Source organism: Lactuca sativa, chromosome 9 (assembly GCF_002870075.4).
Source record: "Lactuca sativa cultivar Salinas chromosome 9, Lsat_Salinas_v11, whole genome shotgun sequence".
Lineage (NCBI taxonomy): Eukaryota > Viridiplantae > Streptophyta > Magnoliopsida > Asterales > Asteraceae > Lactuca > Lactuca sativa.
In genome coordinates, this window is record NC_056631.2 from 137,135,936 (window position 1) to 137,146,762 (window position 10,827).

Below are 10,827 nucleotides of genomic sequence, written 5' to 3' on the forward strand. Positions count from 1 at the left end.
TGTACTTCTGGGATGTTCTGAATGTCTTTCATTTCTTGACTCGTATCGACGACGTGTGCGAGAAATGCATGATATTCCTTTCGCAAGCACTTCTGGGCTTGAATGTACGAAATGATGCGAAGGCGCATACTAGGTTTGTCACCATAGATAACTAAGGTTTCGTTGTTAGGAAGGTTAAGACAAACTGCTTTTTCAAAGCACATGATATCGGCGCGAAGAAGACTCAACCAATCCATGCCGATGATAACGTCAAAACATTTAATTGGGACCGGCATGAGGTTAATCTTGAAAGTATGGCCATCTAAAGTTAAAGTACAACCTATGTATATGCAGTTAGTACTCTCCATTTTCCCATTAGCCACTTCTACCGTGAATGAATTATCTAATGCACATGTTTTTGTTTAAGCAGGTGTGCCAATTTATGACTTACGAAACTTTTCTCTGCTCCACTGTCGAACAGTATGCAAGCATATGAGTTATCGAGGAGAAACATGTAGGATCAGCTATCGCTTCCTCATGGCCCAAGGCCATAAATCTTCCTACTCCTCCAACCATCCCCGCTTTAGGGCAGTTCCTCTTGTAGTGGCCCACATCGCCACAACCATAGCAAGCTTGGCCCATACCGGTGTTAGAAACCTGGGCGGCCTGAGCTGTTGGACTCTTGCAGAAATGGGCGGTATGCCCCTTCCTATTGCAGTTAGAGCACTACATCTCCCTGCAAGGTCCGTGGTGGTGGATGCTGCATTTGTTGCACTTCGGGAGAGTTCCAGCATATGTTTTTGTTGGTAAGGGGTTCGCAGGGACAACGGGAGTTACCGTGGCAGCATTGATTGCCACTAGTTGTTGTCTCTTGGAGGATTCTTGCGAAGCCCCTCTTTTCCACTTGTTCCACCCTTTCTTGTTCTTGTTGACCTTTTGTGGTATGGGTGAAGGGGTTATTAGGTCCTGTGGTTTCTCGTGATCTATGAGAGATTATGCCAGTTCCTTGGCACTATCGAAGGTGACAGGCTTGGAAGCTAACACACTTGACTGGATCTGAGGCGACAGTCCCTAGATATATCTCTCTATCTTCTTGCTTTCGATATCAATTATATCAGGGCATAGGATTGCCAGATCACAGAACCTATTTGTGTAGCTTGATACGTTGGATCCAACCATTTGTAGACTCCATAGTTCCTGTTCGAGTTTTTTTACTTCACCTCGAGGACAGTACTCTCTCATCAGCATGTCCTTCAAGTATTCCCAGCTGATGGAATAAGCCACCACTAAAGTCAAATACTTAACATGGCTGTTCCACCATGTTAGTGCTCTGTCAGAGAAGGTACAAGCTGCAAACTTGACCTTGTTGCCCTCCCGGCAAGCACAGATTTCAAAGACAGATTCCATCTTTTCAATCCATTGCCTTAACACCATAACCCCACCAGTTCCGTTGAAGCTGCAGGGTTTGGCGTTCATGAAGTCTTTGTAGGTGCATTCCTGGGGATGTCCATGGCTTTCACCGTGGTTCGAGGAAGGTGCACCTGTTCCCAATCCACTAGGGACAGGAGCATTGATGGCTGACACAGCAGCTGCTACTGCTATTGTGAAGGCTGCCTGGAACATAGTGGCATCGAAAGGAGAAGGTGGTTGAGGAGGTTGAGGTGGTGGTGGTGGAGGTGGTGGTATTGGTGTTTCGTTATTTGGGTTACGCCTAGGATTCCTGCGTGGCGGCATCTTTCACTATACGTTTAAAAGATGACGACATGGATAAGCATAAATGAATAATGAGTGTGTCTCATGGACTAACTCTCCATAGTCCAACAAAAAATTGAATAGTATGACTAAATGAAGATGATAGCATTTGGATAATAGTTTCCATATGATTAGATATCTGTCAATAATACTTGGATTACAGATGTAACAAGTTCAGGAAAAATGGCCTAGAAGTAGGCCTTACATCAACCAAGATAGGAAAATTTTGACAGAACTATAACTAGATCAAGACCTAACAGTTCTAAGATTTACAAAAATAGGAAATTAGACCAAAGTTTTTACATAAACTAGGTTATATCAAAAAGATGAGTCGTCGAGATTCTATCGGCGACAAGAACTGCTCGCATGAGTTCTTGATCCCGACAGTAGACGTTCTATGTCCCTTATACGCCTGTCAGCTCTCACTTGTTGAGCTCGAAGTTCCCTAACTTCAGCTTGAGTTTCAGCAAGTTCCCTCTGTAGAGTTGCATTGCGGACTAGAGTCCTTTCATGAGCAGACTCTAGTTGGAGAATATGGGCAGTGTTAACGCCAGAGTTGGCGTCAATCTCCAAGACTCGATCGGTAGTTGCTTGCCCCAGTATTGTGTTCCTGATGCCCTTTTCTTTAAGTATAGATTTTTATTCATTTATTTGCTAATTTGCATATTTAGCTCATATTAAGTATAGATTTTTATTCATTTATTAGCTAATTTATTGCATTTTATGGACAAAAGGTACTTAAAAGTGTTTGAATTATATTTCCAGTCCAAAAGTGAAGCTCAGAAGCAAAAGGAAGCAGGAGAAGCGGTTAGAAGTTCAGAAATTGATCAAAGAAGAAAAACACTAAAAACAACACCTACTCGACGAGTAGGGTCGTCTACTCAGCGAGTCCAAGCGAATATTCGAGAAGATAAAGACTCGAAGACCCAGAGACTTATCGCATATAGGGAATTGAGAGATGGACTCGGGTCGGCACCTAACTCAACGAGTCGGTTCATATATAAAAATAACTCCTCAAATCAACAGAAGGATATTCTGGAGCTATTTTGGAGAGGTTAGCTGCGATTGAAGAGCCAGAAGAACCCTAGAGAACAAAGATACAACCTAGAATTCAATTATGAAGGAGGTTTAAGGCAATTTTCATCATTCCATTTAATCTTTTGTTTTCCATTATGGCTAGACAATTAGAATCTATTTGTTTGCTGTTAGTTACCTCAAATATGAGTTAAAACTCTTAAACTTTTGTTTGGGGATACAAAATTGATACTATGGTTTGATTATTGGTAGGATTAATTCAATATTGGTGATTTTGTTATTCTTAGCTTGCTAAAGAACCTTATGTGTGAATGATAATTAATTTTCTGTTAATAGGAAGATAATTAAATAGTATGAACATCTTTTGATTATCAACCTCATATGTTACGTGACCACTTCATCATATGTCTAGGATTAATGAACATGAAACTACAATTAATAAGAAAGTTAAGTAAATTCATGTGGAAGCTTGTTTGATGACCATCAACAAGAAATTAACTAAAGGACCAAATTAGTTGATTATTGCAAGTCTAAATTAGCCCGAATAATTAATCTAGTGAATTTAATTAAGTTAGACAACTGATCACTGTTTGAGTTAGTTATTTCATTAAGGGTTAGTGTAGTGAACGCGAAGCTAATCATTAGAGTCGGTAGCCAATAAAAGAATCAATCCGTTGCACTATTACCATGAAATCAACCATAGGATCAATTGAGTAGAACTAAACAGAAGTTCCTTCCCATTATTGAATCTAGTTAGTTCTTTGCTTTCCTAGTTTTTAGATAGTTAGTAAGTTTCTAGTCTTGTAAAACTAGAGAAAACCCCTACTTAATAATTAATTTAGATAAAATTAGTTTTTGTTTTAATTTACCGTTCCCTGTGTTCGATACCCTACTTATTTAGCTTTACCACAACTGATAGGTCCACTGCCTTTGTGTGTTTATTAAAAGTAGATTTAAAACTAGTTGAGTTAACACACATCAAGTTTTTGGCGCTGTTGTCGGGGAACGGTTCTAAAGTTAACATTAAACTCTATTTTTATCGACCCTTTGTGTAAGATTTATCTTACATAGAGTTAATTCTTAGGTAATTTAGTAATTAATATAAGTTATAATAAAAATCCATTTTAAAGAAAGTAATTAAAATTTTTTTGTTTTTGCCTTGAAATCGTCGAGTGCACTCGTGCCGACTCGGCGAGTACATTGCTGATTCACAGTTTTAATTTTTATTTATTTTTTTGTTCTTTTTACGCGTTTTTTTATTTTGTTTACAGTTGTTTCATGACCCGAGTATCTGATACACCTCTGGTCCCTCCTCTTGAAGACTCAGAATCCGCACTAAGGAGGAGCAAAGGCAAAACAGTTGGAGAATCCGCTTCTTCAAAGAACTCGCCACTCAAGAACCTCAAGTCCGTTTTCAGCAAGAAGAGGAGCAGCAGATCAGGAGCATCCAGTGCCTCAGTGACAATCGAAGACCCAATTTAAAGAGACACCGAGTACAAGACCGAGGAAGAGGAAGAACCCACATACGAGAACGAATCCGATTCTGAAGACGATTTAGCTATCACTATGGCTAATATCAATGAAGTCCCCATGGGGGAATGGAAGAAAAGGATGCGCGATGACACTGGCCCAAGACTTGTGCAGCCCGCAATTCCCGCTACCGCTACTTTCGAGCTAAAGGGTCACATTCTTGCTCAACTCAAGGAGATTCCTTTTTATGGGAAAGACCACGAAGACGCCTACAAGCACTTGGACGAAGTGAATGATGTGTCTGACTACTTCAATGTACCAAATGTTCCACGCGAAACCCAGCTTCTTTGCATGCTTCCAGTCATGTTCAAAGGTGCTGCAAAGGATTGGCTAAAGTCACTTCCTCTAGGATCGATCACCACATGGGCCAAGATGAAAAAAGAGTTCATAGACCACTTTTGCCCGCCCTCCAAAATAGCCAAGCTAAAGAAAGCCATTGCCAACTTCGAGAAACAACCCGGAGAATCTCTTTACGAAGCTTGGGAGAGGTACAAAGGTCTTCTTAGAAATTGCCCACACCATGACCTCAATAGCCAACAAGAGGTCTCCATCTTCTATGATGGAGTCAATATCACTACAAGGCAATTGCTCGATTCAAAAGGCCCGCTCATGAAGAAGCCGCCCACGGTAATCAAGGAGTTAATTGAAGAATTCTCTAAGCATTCTAGAGAATACCACAATCCAAGAAATGAAGTAAGTCAGGGGGTGGTGAACTCGGCAAATGAAAGCATGGCGGTGGTGATAGCTAAGCTCGATAGTCTAGATAGAAGAATGACAAAAATGGATCAAACAATCCATGCTATTCGAGTTGGATGTGAGAATTGTAAAGGGCCCATCTCACAAAAGATTGTGACTTGGATGAAAATGGAATCAAGAAAGCTCAAGTGTTCTACTCAAGCGGCAATCGATACGACGACAATTGGCGGAAACTGATGAAGGAATGGCTCCCATACGAAGAATACAAGAAGGCTAAGGAGGAGAAATGCAAGCAGAAAGAAAGGGGATTTTATCAAAAGGAAGAACCAGTAATGGAGAAAAAAGCTGATTTAGAAGAATTGTTCACTAGATTCATAGCCGCGTCCGAAAAGAGACACAATGATCACGATAATGCAATACACGAGACCAAAAATATGCTAAGGAATCAGCAGGCGTCCATTCTCAATATTGAGAAACAGCTGGGACAACTTGCACATCAAGTGAACCAGAGAAGACCGGGTCAACTTCCGAGTAACATCGAAAATAATCCAAGAATGGAGAATGTGAGCATGGTGACTTCCAGCTGTGAAGAAATTTTCACACATGCACAAAGGATCTCCAATAGGAAGACAGAAAAGGCAGAAGAATCGGCTCCAGCTAAACTCGACCAGACTCACCGAGTCCCTCTAATGGACTCGACGAGTCCATGCGTTAATGACAAAACAATCATTCCCTTAAAGCCATATAATCCCCCTTTGCCATACCCAATCAGAGGCATGCCTGGTGAAAAGGTTGAAGCTTATAGAGCTTTTATGGAGCATGTTAGAGCTCTACAAGTCAACGTGCCATTTATAGAAATGATGCTTCAAACGCCCATGTATTTCAACTTACTAAAGGGTCTCTTTGCTACTAGGAAAGATTTAGCTGAAGTCGCGGAAATAATATTGAGTGAGTTACCCAAAAAGAAGGGCGATCCGGGGAGTATCATAATTCCGTGCCAATTTGGAAATGCACTTATCACTCAAGCGTTGACCGACTTGGGTGCAAGCATCAACCTGATGCCTTTTTCTTTCTTCAAAAAGCTGAATTTACCGGAGCCAAGGCCGGTAAACATGAAGATCCATTTGGCAGACAAGACAACAATTCATCCAAGAGGCGTTTGTGAGGATCTTCTCATTAAAGTCGACAAGTTCATATTTCTAGTAGACTTTGTGGTGCTTGATATGGAAGAAGACCCCGAAATTTTGATTATTTTGGGAAGGTCATTTTTAAACACCGCATGTGCATTAATTGATGTATGTGAGTCTACACTGACGTTGAGGGTAGGAGACGAGTCAGCAATATTTAGAGCTTTACCAGAGATCAAGCAAGAAGATGGAGGAAAAGAAGAGATCTCATTTATCGATTTAGATGATGGGATACTACAACAATTCACTTTTGCAAGAAGAAGACCCAAGCAAGTTTTTGCTACCCTCTGGAGATACAGGAGATTTTCTGGAAGGAGTCGACTCGGAGAACACATTGGAAATGGTGAAATGCGATCCGACTCGCCGAGTCACCTTCCTAGACTCGACGAGTCCAGTCGAAATTACCAACAACTTGGACAACTTAGATCTGCTTGTTGCTAGTTGTCTACATGTGTTGGACTTGGTTATTTTTCCTCGTTCTGTAGAAGAACAAACAGCAGAAGGAGAAATGGATATGGAAGTTCAACACGTTCATATAGCATGTCTTGATGCAATTCCGTTATAAGATAAGGTAAGCACTAAAAAAGAGGAGAAGGAAAGGGATATGAGAGTCGATGCTGATCACCCATTCATTACCAAACCTAGAGCACGAGCTTTCACAAAATATGAAGTAATTAAGTTTAAGGAAAAGGAAGTGCAAAAGAATGGGGTGAAGAAGAAAAAGAGGAGAAGAGAATCCCAAGCAGCTGAGGATGATGATGTAAGAAAGAAGAGAGAGGAATTAAAATGGGCTTACAAAAAGAAGATTCATGCTTACAAAACGAAGTACAAACCACAAAAGATTAGGCATGCATCCCCAATGCTGGAAGATGATGAGACATAGATGGGAAGGAGTCCAGCTAACGACTCCTTAAAAAGAAGCGCTTGGCGGGAGGCAACCCGTTATTTAGAGTTTGCTTTCTTTTATCTTTTTAGTTTTGTTTAATTTTCGTTTTTAGGATTCTAATCTTCCAAATCGTCGGACATGTCTGCTTGAGAGTGCGTATGGACTAAGTGTGGGGTGAAATAAATTTTCTTTTCTTAATAAATGGCAAAATCTTATAATTTTTGAATTATTTATAAGAGGCTCGCCGAGTCTGACCATGACTCGCCGAGTCTGTTCAGATTTCAGATGAGGATAGAATCGCGACCAGACTCGCCGAGTCCGCCTCTAACTCGACGAGTCTGTGTTATTTACAGAAAAAGAAATTAATTTTTTACAACTGGTAACTAGGGTTTTAACCCTAATGAAATCAGTTTTCCCCCTTCACTCGCCGTGCGCCTCTACTTTTGTTCTCTCTCAAGCATTCATCAACTTCTTCATTTTTTTCTTCAAGTCTTTCAATTTCCATCACAAAAGGTACTTAATTTCTTCCTAAATTCTGTTAAAGGGCATGATTTTTAGATGATCCAGGGTAGTAATTTTATAGAATACCCGATTTTGAGTTATAGTGAATTTTTAGGGTTTTGCTTTTACATCAATTATGTTGTTTTAGATAATTATTCTTGCCCTAATACCTTTTAGACATTTCCTGTACAAAACCCTTGAAGAAATTTTGAGATTTCATGGTTGAATTTTGACAGACTCGTCGACTGACTCGCACAGCTCATGCGACTCGCCGAGTCATTCATGGACTCGACGAGTCCAGTCGGGGACCCAGGTGTGATTTATTTTGATGATTTTCTGTGTTTTCTGGGTTTTGTGTTTTCTGTTTTGCAAGGACAATGTTCAACAGAGGTCAAAGTTCCAGTGGACGCCAAGGAGATTTTCCTTGGTTGAATTTACCTCAAATTGAATCAGCTTCAACCATGACGAGATGGAAGAAGAAGTTAGCTGAAGTCAGAAAGAAGGAAGTTTACGTGCCCAACAGGATTGACTGGGATTGGTTGCGAAGTGTGCGGTATTAAGAGGAGTTGGCTCCTTATCTTTTAAAGGAGTTTACTTATGAGGGGGAGATGATGGTTTGCGATGGGTGGAGTCGAGTCTTTAGCATTCAAGAGCTGGTGTACCGGGAACTTTGCCTGGAATTTTTCTCCACGGTATCTTTTCGTGGAGGAGATGATTGCTATCACCCGTCGAGTTTTAATTTTTTCCTTGGGGGCGAGTTCATCAGTGCTTCGTTGTTGATCTTGCTTGTCGGATGGGTATTTATGACCGGCCATTGGTCTCGACTGCTATTGTCCACGCCCTTATGGAACGCCCTCACAAGGTGTTCCCCGATGGTGTGACAAGTACGGGATGGTGGAATACGATCGCCAACAAGTTATACATTCCAAAGTCAGCCCAAGACGGAAGTATTCGGTCGCCCACGCACCGTCTCATTCATCGCCTTATATCCACTACCATCAACCAACGAAAGGATGATGACAAGGTTTCTAACCTTGATGTCTTTTACTTATGGAGCATTATCACACCAGACACTTTTTGCAACATCCCGTGGTGTTTGGCTTCTTATTTGGCGGTCAAGCAACAACATCATCCATTGCATTAAAAGTAAAGTTTTAATACATGTGTGTTCTTTCAATGTAATAATACACCAAAATATATAATCAAAATAAAAGACGGGACTTGTCTGTGCTCCGACTTCTCAAAACCTAGCCATCGTACTTGTCTACTGGTGACCTGAGAATACAAGTTATTTTGAATGCGAGTATTAGCCTAAAGCTGGTGAATTCATAAGTATTTAAGTGTCATTGTCTTGTTTTTGGAAAGCTGTTATATAATGCTATGTAAGTCTTTGAATGATACAGTTGATATAAGTATGAAAACCCTAGAAAATCCCTTATTTCCTACTAGTATGAAATGTAGTCTTCATAGTATGAAATGTAGGCTTCTACCAAGACCCGAATGTTCTGGTATAAAAATGATAGTGTTTCCTTCCTTTTTGACTATTAGTAACAGTACTTAGTCTAACTCATCGTTTATGTGAATGTATCACAAAATAAAGTAATAGGAAAATAATGTAATCATGTAATTGTTATCCTTTTGTATTAGGATTAGCACGACATCGCAGAAAGCGAGATGTATAACCTTTGAACATCCGTAGATTGCTCAATTTTCCTCTGTAGCTACAGCAAGTGGGAGGAAGGGTTAGTCCTGTAAAAGTATTCCTAATATAAGTATTAACCATAGGCATCCGTAGATGTTCATCAACCTCTGTAGCGAACAGCAGGCCCAATGAATAGTTAGTCCCGTAAAGGTACTCCTAGTATAAGTATTAACCGTAGGCATCCGTAGATGTTCATCAACCACCGGTGCTAACAGCTGGGTTTCGGAATGGTTAGTCCCGTCTAGACATCCCGCTGAAATGGGATAGGCAGGATAATTTACTCAGAAGGTACTAATAAATCATCCTCGTGAAACGAGATACAAGTATTCATGTAAGTGTATACAGGTAAATATATCTACGTAAAGGTACTCATGTAATGTATTCATGTAAGGTACTCAGGTAAGTGTATCCATGTAAGCGTACTCATGTAAGTGTATTCATGTAACATGTAATGTATAGTATAGACTCATGAATGAACTGACTCTGGTGTAATTCCTTGTAATAGGAATAATGTTGTGTATCTTCTAACTATCCCTATAATAGTTAACTGGAAGGAAATTGGTTGTCCAAGCAGGTTTATACATCCTTGCTACACAAGAGTGTGGGAACTGAATGAAGGATGAAAACTATAACATCAATACATATATAAGAACATAAGTGTATGGAAATAGTTTTGTTCAAGAAGGTTAAAATGATTTTGTAAGACATCTAGGAGTTTTGAACAATAATTAACAATGACTTGATGTCATTTTAATAAACATTTCAAAACTAACACTTTTGTTACCAAGGTATTTTAAGATAGAAAACCATTTCATGCATCACATTTTGAAGTATTTGAAATCTGCTGGATGAAAACACAGTTATAAAAATAGAGTGATTTAATAACATACTGTTTTCTATTTGTATTCCCCCCCCCCCCCCATTAAATCATTTAAAATCCTTTAAAACATTGATTAAGGGGTATGAACTCACCTGAAGATGGTGGTTTGGATGAACTGAACGGTGAAGGATTGTTAGGTGTCAAGTGAGGACTTGTACACACACTATGATCCTAATGAACATATAATCACACATATATGCACCCAATTAGTCTTAAACTACTATTTGTAAATGTTAAGACATCGTAGAATATGAAATACACTTTATATAAGTGTTATAAGCCCTAAGGATTGCATCTAAGTTGTTGTGGGACAAGGCAATTGGGTTTAGGGTTCCAAAGGACCCTATACATGAGTTTACTCTCCAATAAACCTCACACAAGGACTTTACGGTCGTAAACCCTTGAGTTTATGGCCGTAAGCTCCTAAGCTTAATGACATTTTGTGTTTTGAAGTGTTACATGATCCCTAGAAGCAATTCTACTTGGTGGTTTAATCCTTGGAAGGGTTTAGGGCATTAAGACACTCCTTTGAGGAGTTTACGGCCCCAAGGCCATTTCCTTTTGATTTTACTTCCATAAAATCATATGGAAAGGGATATTTTTGTGATTTCAAGTTCCATGCTCATCTAGTATAGGTTCTAGACATTTATCTAAGGCTAATGAAGGCCTTAGGCACACT

General features: G+C 39.8%; 1 non-coding gene across 1 annotated transcript; it reads right to left on the minus strand.

The window, feature by feature from the left end:
* Positions 1 to 4,716: 4,716 nt before the first annotated feature.
* Positions 4,717 to 4,823, minus strand: LOC111907546 (small nucleolar RNA R71). Its single transcript, XR_002855595.1, has one exon. It is a non-coding gene; the product is annotated as a small nucleolar RNA R71 (small nucleolar RNA).
* Positions 4,824 to 10,827: the final 6,004 nt, after the last annotated feature.